We start from the raw sequence: 13,588 nt of genomic DNA on the forward strand, positions 1-13,588 counted from the left end.
AGGATGGCAGGATTAGACCCTAGAGGGGTGAGACAGGACAGAGACTATGGTGCTGCAGTAGAAACACTCAGGCCAACAGTGTGAAAAGCAGATTGAAACAAGGCAACTCTGCCAAGAGCATGTGCTGTAATTCAAGTGTGCTAGCAATAAGGGAAGGAGAAAGGAGGACTACGCTGGGATGTTAGTGGTCAGTGGTGGTGGGCAATTACAAATGTCTGGGGAAGAAGACCTTGACGAGAAATCAATTCAACTGCTCTGGCAGGGAAGCTTTAGGAGGCACCCATCCTATACATACTGGCCGAAAGGTTAACATGCAATGGAAGGGGCAGGGAATGTGGCCAGGTAACTAAAATAGAAAGTGAAAATCCAGACAGTTCTGATGCCTCGGGAGGTTCAAGAACATAGCAAAATATCATAAAAAGAACAGGAGTACTTGTGGCATCTTAGAAAATAAGAAATTTATTTGAGCATAAGCAAATTAGATACCATTAACTCTGGCTTGAACAGAGACTGGGAATGGCTGAGTCATTACACTACTTGAATCTTTTCCCTTATATAACTATCCTTACACCTCTTGTCAACTGTCTGTAATTGACCATCTTGATCATCACTACAAAAGTTTTTTTCCTGCTGATAACAGGTCATCTTAATTAATTAGCCTCTTAGAGCTGGTATGGCATCTTCTCTGTATGTATATATATACACACTTATTATATGTTCCATTCTATGCATCTGATGAAGTGGGCTGTAGTCCATGAAAGCTTATGCGCAAATACATTTGTTAGTCTCTAAGGTGCCACAAGTACTCCTGTTCTTTTTACGGATACAGACTAACAATGCTGCTACTCTGACACCTGTCAAAAATATCATAATCACTATTGCTACTCTACAGCTTGAGTACTTTGACCGGTCAAGCCTAAAGCTAAACTGTTTGTTCTCTTTTGTGGAACAAGCAAGCAGATCCAATCAAGGGAAGGAGCATGGATGGGTTCCACACCTTAGTGATTTATCCTTATTGCACCACTCAGAGGTTAGAATAACTGTCTGGGAGCCAAAGAAAAATAACAGCATACCTATCTGTGCCTTTGCTGCAAGCATAATTAATCTATCTGCTTTTCTCGCAGCAGACAGCTAATTAAACCAGGCAGGAGGAGAGAAAAAGAGAGCACAAAATATGTATTTCAGAAGCTTGACGAACAGAGGAATGTATCACAAAAACTTGCAAATAACATCACTAAATTCATCATCACGCTGCTGTAGGCAGCTGTACTATTGTGTGCAGCCTCAATGTGCTGTTTTCTATCTGCCTATTTTCAGCATCCTTTGAATATCCCCCAGAGCCTACACTCATTCTGAACGCTCTTGAAGGAAATTAAGGAACGCCACCTGATTGGACCCTCCGGCCACACCCTCTGGAAATAGCTAGTGCTGGGTCAAAAATGACCAATCCAAGACACGATAAATGGAGCTGGAGTCTTCTTTCATTCTCCTTTTGACTCCTCTCTCTATTCCCTTGCCTTCCTGTTAAAAGGCTTTTTCAATTCTGCCAATCAGGCCAGAAAGTAACAGCATTTCACCATTAACTAAAATACTGTGCAATGCAAACAAGGCGCGCCTCGAGTCCAAATCCCAATGGAGCTCAGTGGTAGCTCTCCCAGACTGAGGCTTTGGCCCTAGGAGAGAGGTCTCCCATCAGCTTAATTCCTCCAGCTCCCACAAGCGGCAGTAGCTGTGTTGGCAGGAGATGCTCTCCCTCTGACATAGCGCTGTTCACACCAGTGCTTAAATTGGCAGAAGTTACGTTGCTCAGTGGGATGGCTAATTCACACCCCTGAGTGACGTAAATTATGTTGATTTGACTTAAGCTATAATGTAGCCAGACCCTTAAGCTACACAACACATTGAAGAACATAGCATGAGGCACAATATTGCATTGACTGTGGAGGGCATGGACAAGGTGACCTCACAGGTTTGGGTTGGTTTTTTTCCTTCCTGATGGTTGTGAGTTTCTTCCAATTCCTCAGGTAACTATATTGAGCCTGATCTAAAGTCAATAGGTTTGTTTCCACTGACTTCAATGGGCTTTGGAACAGGCACATTTGGGGCAACAGCGTCTAAAACCTGGCTGCACACAATGCCCAATATAAGGGCTCAAGCCAGCAAAGAATCAACTCGTGCTTACTTTTAAGAACATAAGTAATTCCACTGGGACTCTTACAATGACCCCCCAGGATGTTTGAGATTTTCAAAGGGCTGGAACTTCTCGCTGCAGATCTGAGCTTTAGCAGCCTTGCTTATCTGATAGATTCTCGTAAGTACAGTATCCAGCTTTTTCTGTTCCAAGCTCCGTGAACTTGTGAGCGAGAAATACGCCCATTAACTTGGTCAGGTATATCATGAGTTAAGGCATTTGGTTGAACAATGAATCGGCACTGAAGTTCATGAAGGTCTTTGGTTTCACTTTTGTCATCAGATTCATAGTCAATTAAAAAGCTGGACATAGAAAGTTTTATGGGAATGCTACAGTGATAAAAATGGGGAGGGAGGGACAGGAAGGAATTGATTTATGATGAAGCCATGGCAGTCGATCTGGAAGAGATAATTATTCTTCTATAACTGGCCAGGGAATGGAGGATCCATTATGTGGATGAATTGAAACAGCAGAGGCAATTTGTCAGTCTGACTTGTTTGAGTGAGTAACTTCAATTTCTAAGTGATTTTTCTTTCATTGTCACACAGGAATGTGTTTTACATTTCAAGCTCTTCTTATGCTGACCTGAATGTAAGAAAGGAGAAGGCAGGACTCACAGTGAGTAAAGGTAACAATATTTTCACAGTGGCGTCCATTGGTACAGCTAAACTACAGAGAAGACACATCAGAATTTCCAGGTTTCAGGGGATTTAGAATTTGGCTGGAAAAGATTCACTCTAGATGAAAATATGGTATTCAAAAGGCACAGCACAAGAGCAATATGTTTTGTCTTTTGAGTGCATTTGTTCATTTTTTTAAAAACATGAGTGCAAGAAAGTGTATGGGTTTCTAATGCTTTTTACCTTAAAAAGCTAAATCCACACGAGTATTTACTGTGCATTATTCTTAATAAGCATTCCAAAATAATGTTTTCAAAGTGAAATTGTGGGAGGGGGTGTTAGTGCACATTATAGAATGCAAAACTCTTCTACATTCTTTTAAAGAAGTTAGAGATTAAGGATGAGATTTTTCAAAAGCATCAAAAGGTAACAAAGTCCGTGGGACTTGTGCTCCTATGATCTCCCCCTGCAATACAGATATGGATGGAAGCAGGCAGGGTTCCTACCTACTCCAAAGAATGTACAAAATGTATGCATGTTTCTGGGGCCTGATTTTCAAAAGACCTTGGCATACTGGGCCCAGAAATGCCAGGTCCTAAGCACTTTTGAAAAATTGGCCCTTATTACACCTAGTTTCAAGCTAACCGAATACACCTCATCTAACCTCAGAGCAGTTTGTCAGTGACCAGAACATAGGTGGTCAGGCCTCATGGTTAGAGCAAGAACCAAGAATCAGAGCCTAGAATCAGGGTCAGAGGCTAGGTGTCAAAGCCAAAGAGCAGAGCCAAAGTTAAAAGATAGGAATCAGAGCCAAGGGGCAGGACCTGGTGACCTGGAGTGAGGTAGGGCTGGGAACAAGCAGACATAGGCACCATCTAGGGTGACCAGAGAGCAAGGGTGAAAAATCAGGACAGGGGGTGGGGGGTAATAGGCACCTATATGAGAAAAAGCCCCAAATATCGGGACTGGCCCTATAATATCGGGACATCTGGTCACCCTAGCACCATCACAGCTGCTGCTGGGTTCAAGAGCCAGTCAGTCTTCCAACTCTCCCAACCAATCAGGCAAGGTAGCCAATCAGGCAGCCTCCTACAGGCCACCTGCACTCAGTGCGTTGCCCAGAGAGTCACTGTTGCAGGCTCTGATTCTGACAGTGTTCAGGCACTGCATGTCAGGGTGATTCAGCAGGAAAGCCTTCCAGCCACATGCAGAGAATCCTAGAATCGGTTCCATACCCCTATTCGTTTTTGTTGCCCTTCTCTGTACCTTTTCCAATTCCAATGCATCTTTTTTGAGATGGGGAGATGAGAACTTAGTATTTAAGGTGTGGATATATCATGGTTTTATATAGTGGCATTACGATATTTTCTGTCTTATCATCTATCCCTTTCCTAATGGTTCCTAACATTCTGTTCGCTTTTTTGACCGCTGCTGCACAATGACTCCAAGATCTCTTTCTTGAGTGGTAATGGCTAAATTAGGCCCCATCTAATTTATGTATGGTTGGGATTATTTTTTCCAGTGTGCATTACTTTGCACGTATCAACAATGAACTATAAAAAAGGCCATGAGTGATGCCAATGCAAACCAAGCTGTTACTGAGGGGGGAGGGGGGCAACAAACCTTCTTTATTCCTCTGAGACACAATTAAAACCTTAAAACAAGATTTTTGAAGAGGACCATGTTACTGCTTTGTTTCATGTATGAAACTGAAAATGAACTATGAATTTCTAACATAAAGGGATCCTTTCATCCCATCTTAGCTACTTGATTCAAAGTTTAAGAATAATGAACTCTCGGGGCCTTGTTCTCCTTTCACACCAGCATAAACCAGCAACACTTCCACTGACAGCAGTGGGGTCACAGTGATGCAAAACCAATGAAAGAGGGAAGATAAATCAGGCCCTCATTTCTTAGTGGTACCTATCTTTGCAAGTTTGGGTTCGGCATGGTTAAACAGGCAAGCCAGCTTGGGCTTAGATGGCTGCAGGAGGAGTTATTGCTACATGCCCGGAGGGAATGCCCTCTCTTTCATAGAGAGGTGATTTATTTTTCATATCAGTTTGGACTCAGCCATTTCCCCTTTCCCCCTCCTCCCCACTCCTGAAACAAAGTCATGCAATGGAACAAAGCTATGTGAGATGACTTCTAAAGACTAAGCAGCTATCTCAGCATAGGATAAGAAATAAGATATTTGGAAATTAAAAGCCAGCTTTATGCTACAGGCTCCTTTCATTCTTCTATCGATAAATGTAAAAGAAAAATGTAGGAGCAAAGCTTGTAAAGATTCAGACAACCCATGAAAAATGGAAAGTGCCTTTTTCATCTGAAAGAGTTTCTTTTTGTCAGGTTAAATACACATTCATTTAATCTGTTTAACCAGATCAGCCCCAGTATAGTTAAGCAATGAAAACACCAAACCTAGGAGCTTAAGTCTGGAAGCCTTAAGACAATCTTCCTTTCCATTTGATAAGACCAAGGCATTCCATCTTGGCTTAAAATAATCATAATTATGTTTCTAAACAGTCAGGGACTGGAGAGTTTAAAATTCTGCAGAGGGAGATGAAGTTTCCTGTTCATTGCATGGGCTAATCTTTTTTATTAAGGGAAGTTAATGTGATATTGATTTGGGGGGCGGGGGATACTCTGCCTTATTGTGATAGAGAAAGGGGGAAAGGGTAGATAGCGACGGGGGATTAATTTTTTTATACATTCTCAGAACTCTCTTTGCGAAGCCTTTTCCATGACATTAAACATCTTCCACTTTACTACTCACCTCTACAAGGCTGTTTCTCTCCCTTTCTGAGCACATATGTAACTCAAAAGTAACGTTATTCCTTGCTACGAAGTGTTAGAGTTTAGTTAGCAGCTGTGATGGTATCAGCCAATATGTTGCTTTTTAATGACATCACTCATACATTATGAATGAGGAATTTGAAGAGCAGAAAAAAAAAGGCAGCGTGCATAATCGTTAACCGTTCAGCTGCTTGAAGAGCTTTGTCTAGAAAGTAATAAATCCTCCAACCTTCTTGTTTATAAGAACAAGTTGGCACTGCACCTGGCTTCTGATCAATGTAAGAAGGAATCACGGTCAAACCACAAATCACATTAATCGGTTTTCATGAGTTTAGAAGAAGTCTGGCCTTTAGAATCCAACAGCTTTCTTCCCCCTAAATAAAATTCACCTGTTTATTCCAAAACCTTCTCTCCCAGATAGCAATTTGACCGGTAAGCTGATGAGCATTTAGGTACATACAGCAGCTCAAACACGTACCGGTATATGTTGGCTCTTAGCAGCAGCAGTGTTCATCTCACCGCCACTTTTGGAGGAGCTAGCAGAGGCGAGCTTCTTGGGGCACTTGTTCTCTACTGTCATGGCCTTTGTATGAAAACACCCTAGAACAGCCTTAGTTGTAGATTTTGTGCCCTCCTTTGTGTCTGACATTTTCCTTCCTACTTTTGTCTCAGGAGCCCTGATATTTCAGTCCTGGTACCCTCAGGCTGAAGATGGGCCTGAACTATGAATTTTTTTAAAGTTCAGGAGTATTTGGGCCCTGGGTTTTCAGTGTGGGCCCAAACTACTTCAGTCAGGATAAGAAAAATAATGTTCTTGTGTTTGTTGGGGAACATGGTTTAATGAGTCTGAAAGTGGAAGTTGATAATTACATGCAGGTCTACATAAGGCACTGACAGCATCTTGGCACATGCCGATGCCATGGTCCCATCCCAACACCATGGCCCTGCTTCTCCTTAGAACAGCTGTAATTATGATCAGTGAGGAAGTTCACATCTCTTGGAGTTATTGTTTCCGGCTCTCAGCAGACTCAGACAGACCTCAGATATGCATAGGCCTCATTTTCAAGCTTGTCTTCGCATCGATAAAGAATGGAAACAAATTTTTTAAAAATGAAAACTGCGATTCTAATCTCATCAAGTGACTAAAGGACCTGGGGCCCCAGGCATGGATTTATAATTCCAATGCCTTAATCTAGCCCTGATTGCTTGATTAGATTTGGGGAAGACAGGGTTGTGAGGATTTTTATTAGGGTCATGTACTGACAACACTACTGAATGGCATGCTTACAGCAGATTGGATGTGATAATTGCACGTTGCAGCAACTACCACAGTTTGCAGATCTGTTTTTTGTTCTGCATTAGAATGAAACAAAACCATTCAAAAATGGAATGGTGTCAACATATCTATCTTCAGATCAAAACCTGAGCTTTCCAATTCAGGAAATGGGTGTGTGTACACAGTTTGTTTAGGGGGGCTGCAGGTTTGTATAATTTTTGGTGGTGCCCAGAATGGGTCCAAGTCCTGCCCCCCCACCCCAGCCTAAGGCTCTGGAAGGGAGTTTGGGTGCTGGGTATAGGCTCTGGGCTGGGGCCGGGGGTTGGGGTGAAGAAAGGGGTGCGGGCTCTGGGAGGGAGTTTGGGTGCGGGAGGGGGTTTGGGGTGAAGGCTCTGGAAGGGAGTTTGGATGCAGGAGGGGGTTCAGGCTATGGGAGGTAGTTTGGGTGTGCGCTCTGGGCTGGGGCAGGAGGTTGGGGTACAGGAGGGAGTGCTGGGGGTGGGCTCTGGGAGTGAGTTTGGGTGTGGGCTCTGGGCTGGGGCAGGAGGTTGGGGTACAGGAGGAGGTGCTGGGGGCAGGCTCTGGGAGGGAGTTTGAGTGCAGGCTCTGGGCTGGGGCAGGAGGTTGGGGTGTGAGAGGGATGAGGGGTGCAGCTCTTACCTCGGGCGGCTCCCGAAAGCAACCCGCACATGCCTCTGGCAGTGGCTCCTACGTGGGGGGGCGGGGGTCTCCACGCGCCGCTGCCCACAGGCACCGCCCCCAAAGCTCCCATTGGACACAGTTCCAATGGCAGATTCGGCGCCTGGGGTGGGGGCAGCGCGCAGAGACACACCTCCCCAAGGGCTACAGGGATGTACCAGCCGCTTCCAGGAGTGGCATGCCATGCAGAGCGAGGGCAGGCAGGAAGCCACTTTAGCCCCGCTGCACTGCCGCTGGTGGTGGCGGGGGGCCCCAGGTCCTTTTAAATCGCCCGGGGGTGGCAGGTGGGGCCGGGAGATGCTCCAGGGAGGTGTGCAGGGCCAGGGGAGAGACCCGGCACCGAACATTGGTGAAACCAGGCTCCTGTGCTCTGAATATCCCTGGAGCACAGGTACCACGGGCCCATACAACTCACCACCCCTAGGGGGCTGGGATGTAGAAGACCCAGGTTCAAGCCCTTAAGCTGTCTAATTCAAAGTGATCTGGGTTGAAAAATTGTTCTGAATCAGGTAGAGCCGGAACGTGACCCTAAGTCTCCCACCCCAGTGTCCTACCCACCCAGCTATAGATTGTGAGAAAGAACCATGTCTGTCTGCCTGTCTCTCTCTCTCTCCCCCTAGAGATTCGATGACATTTCATTTTGTCAGAAACGTTCTGAGCAGGTCTCTGCTTCTTCTGTGGATTTTTCTCCCCATAGGTTCAGTTGTGCTAAAAAGACACCAGCCTGCACAAGCAGTGATGGAGCTGCACTGTTCCAGGAGTGACTGTGGCACTCCCCAGTGGAAGGAGAGCATGCAAGGTGCATGATCCTCATTGAGGCCAGCCAATTCTGCTGCCCAATATAGGGAGAGAGGGGAAGGATTATGTTCTTGTCTTCTCCCGGCTGTTCCCGAGGAACCTCAGAGCGCAGGGACTGGGACTTTCACAGGGTAAGGTGATGCAAGGGCCTGGGACTTTCACAGGGTAAGGTGATGCCTGCACAGGGTCCAGACACAACCTATACCGCTTCTAAGCAGAAGCCCAAAGGACTGGAGACTCTTAGGGTATGTCTACACTACCCGCTAGATTGGAGGGTAGCGATCGATCTATGGGAAATTGATTTATCACGTGTAGTGTAGACATGATCAATCAATCCCCGATCACTCTCCCGTTGACTGCTGAACTCCAGCTTGGCGAGAGGCAGAAGCAAAGTCAACGGGGGAGCCGCGGCCATTGATCCCGCCATGAGGATGCGAAGTAAATAATTCTAAGTCGATCTAAGATACGTCGACTTCAGCTACGCTATTCTCGTAGCTGAAGTTGCGTATCTTAGATCGATACCCCCCAGTGTAGACCAGGCCTTAGTAAATTACCAGTGGATGGCCTCTTTCCTTGGGTGGCTTTGCTAGAATGTGGTAATTTACTTTGTAAAGGAAGGGGGGAGAATTTTCCTCATTTTTTTTTCTTAAAGGGAACAGGGTTTTTAATTGAATTTCTTCTTTGTGGCAGCTCAGGCAATTAATGTTTTCCTTAATAAATTATGAAAAAAATCCTTCCTTTCTATTAAATGATTTGTACAACTACAGTTTGCTTTTCATTCCATCATCCAGGCATATGTCTGTCCTCCCCTAACCTCAGCCTTTTGAACTGAGATTCAGGCATGTGGGGCACACAATACTCTCTCAGAGACACACTCATCTCATGACATTCAGCCAGGGGTGATGCAGTGGGAAGTGATGGTGAACCCAGAAAGAGGGAGATATGGGGCCTGCCTCATTAAGCGACTTCAAGGCTATTTCTTAAGTCCTTGATTCTGAATTCACTTTTGTCTAGATTCATCTAAATTAAATTTGGGAGTCAGAGGGTTAAATTCAGTGGCCTGTGTTATGCAGAAAGGGCAACTGGATGATCATAATGGTCCTTTCTGGTCTTATGAATCCATGAATCTATATGCATTGCTACATTAGATGTGTTTGTAAATAAATAGCACATATTTTAACTGGGAAAATATAATCAGATCTGCACATAGGTATATTATTTCCTCCCTTTAAATAATTTGCTCCATATGGCAGGCGGAATCCTGCAAGGGTTGGGGGGAGCGCAAGAGGGGGAGGAGAGCACTCAAGAGGAAAATCTCAGGCATTTCAATTTCCCATTGTAGGCAAGTATGTAGAGAGGTTCCAGTCTTCTCAAGGCAGCTGGTCTCTGAATGCACCTCAGGCAGTAGAAACTTGATCACTCCACTGCAGGGCTCCTTTTTTCGGGCAGGCAGCACTGTTAAAGACAAAGCATGGCAGAAACAAGATCCAAAGAAGAAACAAATTAGGGCAGCCTTGCTTCTGAGTATTGTACACACCTGCGAAGATTCTAGGGTTGTCATAGACTGCAACCTGCAAAAACATGAGGGCCTGCTCACAAAATGATGAGACAAAAGCCTCCCTGGCTGTTTAGGGGCAGCTGCATCTGTCACAGTCCTTTGCAGAGCACCCAGGAGCAATGGAGAACCCAGTGGCTCCTCTTTCATGTCCTCTGAATTGTTGTTTCTGCCAAGAATGCCGTCACGAGAGGGTTCCTGTTTGCCACCTTAACCCTTTCGTGATGTCATCATTTTCTGTTTAGTTCTTCTTCAGGCACCTCCAGAGATCTGATGCAGTGAAACTACTGTGATAGTCCCTCTTCCCCTTTCTTTTCCTGCTCCCTTACTCATCCCCTACTCCTGTCATTTCCCCCCCCCCCCCCACTTCCCTTATGCCCAATTAAAATGATAAAATCCAAAAACCAACTTACAAAGCTGGGCCAATTCAACAAACTCATCTTGTATGTATTATACCCCCCTCCATTGTATGCATTATACGCCCCTCCTGACTGAGGGCCCAGCTCTGTAGGCAGCAGTACACAAGTAAAGGTGGCAATACCAGGACCCCCCTAAAATAACCTTGCGACCGCCCTGCAACTGGCAGAGGCTCTGCCTTCAGAGCTGGGCTCCTGGCCAGCAGCTGTCGCTCTCCAGCTGCCCAGCTGTGAAGGCAGTGCCGCCACCTGCAGCAGCGCAGAAGTAAGGGTGGCAATACCACAACCCCCTACAATAATCTTGCAACCCCCTCACAACTCCTTTTTGGGTCAGGACCCCTAAAATTACAGCACCGTGAAATTTCAGATTTAAATAGCTGAAATCATGACAGTTACAATTTTTAAAATCCTATGACCGTCAAATTGACCAAAATGGACCACGAATTTGGTAGGTCCCTAATTATTATTACATTTAGGTGCCATAATAAGAACTTAGAGATCTAACTTTAGGCACCAATCCAATCCCTACCTCTCAGGAATACCAGAATACTTAATTCTTCTTTGCAAAATGTTTTGGGATCCCTGAATGAAAGAGCCACTGCAAGTACAAAATATAGTGTCACTACATTGAACATAATGTACATTACAACACTACTCAATGCATATATTTCCTTTACACTAACATATAGCATGTTTGTACTATAAGGATTAAATAACTTAATCACTGGTGTGACAAAGTTCCTCCTCTATCTTGGTGGGTCCTGCGCTTATTGGTGGATTTTCTTGCTTCAGAGATTCACCATGTGGGTTGGGGAACAGCCCAGAGACCTTCCCCTCTGGAAGAACCCACAGTCCAGGTCAATCGGGAAGTTTGGGGGGAACCCAGGCCCACCCTCTATTCCAGGTTCCAGCCCAGGCCCATGGCCTCCTACAAACACCTTCCTTATTCTCACCACAGGACCTTCCTCCTGGTGTCTGATAACACTTGTGCTCCTCAGTCCTCCAGCAGCACACCCTCTCACTCTTAACTCCTTACACCTCTTACTCCCAGCTCCTCACACTCACACCACAAACTGAAGTGAGCTCCTTTTAAAACCCAGGTGCCCTGATTAGCCTGCCTTAATTGATTCTAGCAGCTTCTTCTTAATTGGATCCAGGTGTCCTAATTAGCCTGCCTACCTTAACTGATTCTAGCAGGTTCCTGATTACCCTGGTACAGCCCCTTCTCTGGTCACTCAGGGAACAGAAAACTACTCATCCAGTGACCAGTATATTTGTCCTCTACCAGACTCCTGTACCCCACTGGTCTGGGTCTGTCACACTGGGAAAAAATATTCTGAAGCTTTAGTTTTTCTCATTACTAATGTGTATTTGGAACATTTTTCATAGCTATGGAACATTACAGTTACATCTAATTACACTTACTCTGACGTTTACTGGTGATATTATATTACATACTAATCTTCACAAGAAAAATAATATTTTGTCAGGTTTACAGAAGAGAATTCATGTTCTATTCTTTTCATAATTTTGAAAATGAAAATATAGTGTCTATTTTGTATGTGTATTTTTTAAACAGAGCTCTATTTTATCTTTTCGTATCAGAAGCAAGACAAGTAATGACTTCTGGGATTTTATTTCCAGTGCTGATTTTGTTTCCAGAGTTGGAGGATTATTGGCACAGATTCTCAGTCCCTGCTCCACAAGTGCAAAAAAATCTCTCATCTACTCCCAGTCTGTCCCCTAAAGGAGGTATGTTGGAGGTGAAATGAGGTGTGTCTGGAGCACAGCTGGCAAAACAGCTCTTAGTGGACCATATCTATTGATGTAAATTAGAGCAGCCCTGAAGCTGCTCTAAATTATGCTGGGGAGTGAACATCCCACACCTGCCCAAGGACAGGAGAGTAGAAGCTTGGTTTTAAATCATCTTTACTCTGCATCTCTACCTGCTAGCTGCATTATGCTCCGCACAGGACGAAAGGACCTGGGTTCAGTGCTGCTACTATTATTTTAATTTCTATAGTGCCCCCTGTCATGGCACATCCTATAGCTTTCTGTAAGCATAGATTATACATATACCTTTTTTATTACACTGATTATTTAAACAATATTATGTTATACTTGCTTCCTCACAGGTAACTTAATCATCCCTGGCCACTGATACTATTTACTGGAACTGTGTTATGATCAAATATTTATCAAAAATAATATATTAATAATTTTGTCCTTTTATACTGAGCACTCATCAGTGTGGCATATTGGATATTACTAGTCTGTAATGGTTATTTCCCAAAGTCTACACACTACAAAGTTATTATAAATCAAATCAATTAAATATGAGATTTGTTTCAATATGGTTGTGCAAATTCCATAGGTTTTACTTTATGTGGGTTGGAAAGTACAGATTCATAGCTTTTAAGTCCAGATGTGACAATTATGATCAGCTAAGCTGATTTTCTGCGTAACACGGGCCAAAGAATTTTACCCAATGATTCCTACACCAAGCCCATATCTTGTAGTTGAGCTAAACCATCTTTTAAAAAGATGTCGTGTCTTGATTTAAAGCCTTCAAGTGACTGTGAATCCACCATATCCACCACAGGTAAGTTAATAGTTAATCACCCCCACTGTTTAAAATGTGTGCCTTCTCTCTAGCCTGAATGTATCTAGCTTCTGCTTCCAGTCACGGGGTCTTGTTTATACCTTTGTCTGCTAGATGAAGGAACCCACTGCTGTCAGATATCTTCTCCCCAGGTAGGTACTTGTAGACCATGATTAAGTCATCATTGTTCAGAGGACCAACAGCAGGGCTATGCACCACCAAAGTCCCTTTTAAGACCTATAAGTTATACATGTACAAAATGATATACATCTCCAGCTTTTCAGTCTTTCTATAATAGTTCCTCACCTACAGGAAGTTACATGGAATGTTGATTTTTAAAATTGAGAAAAACCACTAAATTAACATTTCCTTTCTTCATCTGATCTGATTTAGAAATTATTTCTACCTCAGTCATGTAAAAGAATAGATCAGGGTTTTTTCTAAAGGGAGTTCAAAGTCAGGGTTTAACTATGAAGAAATGGGTTAAAATCAATAAGCTTCAACTTTAATTGATTTCCTGTAGGGAAGCATGAGCCCTATAATATCTGAATGCCATTAGGCAATGTCTCTTTGAAGTATTAAATTTATTATGAAAACCCTGAAGATATTCTCTTTTAAATCCACAGAAGCTTATG

The 13,588-nt window shown here is 43.9% G+C and overlaps 1 long non-coding RNA gene across 2 annotated transcripts in view; it reads right to left on the reverse strand.

Annotated features, from left to right (window-relative positions):
* Positions 1-13,588, reverse strand: part of LOC122172276 (uncharacterized) — a 115,909-nt gene that overhangs the window by 16,221 nt on the left and 86,100 nt on the right. The window contains exon 4 of one of the 2 annotated variants that reach the window (XR_010600793.1): positions 6,442-9,835. The exons of the other annotated variant lie outside the window; for it this stretch is intronic. This is a non-coding gene — a long non-coding RNA (uncharacterized LOC122172276). Of the gene's footprint in view, positions 1-6,441; positions 9,836-13,588 lie in introns of those variants that run through there. 2 annotated transcript variants of the gene reach the window in all.

Source organism: Chrysemys picta, chromosome 4, assembly GCF_011386835.1.
Source record: "Chrysemys picta bellii isolate R12L10 chromosome 4, ASM1138683v2, whole genome shotgun sequence".
In the NCBI taxonomy this organism is placed as follows: Eukaryota; Metazoa; Chordata; order Testudines; family Emydidae; genus Chrysemys; species Chrysemys picta.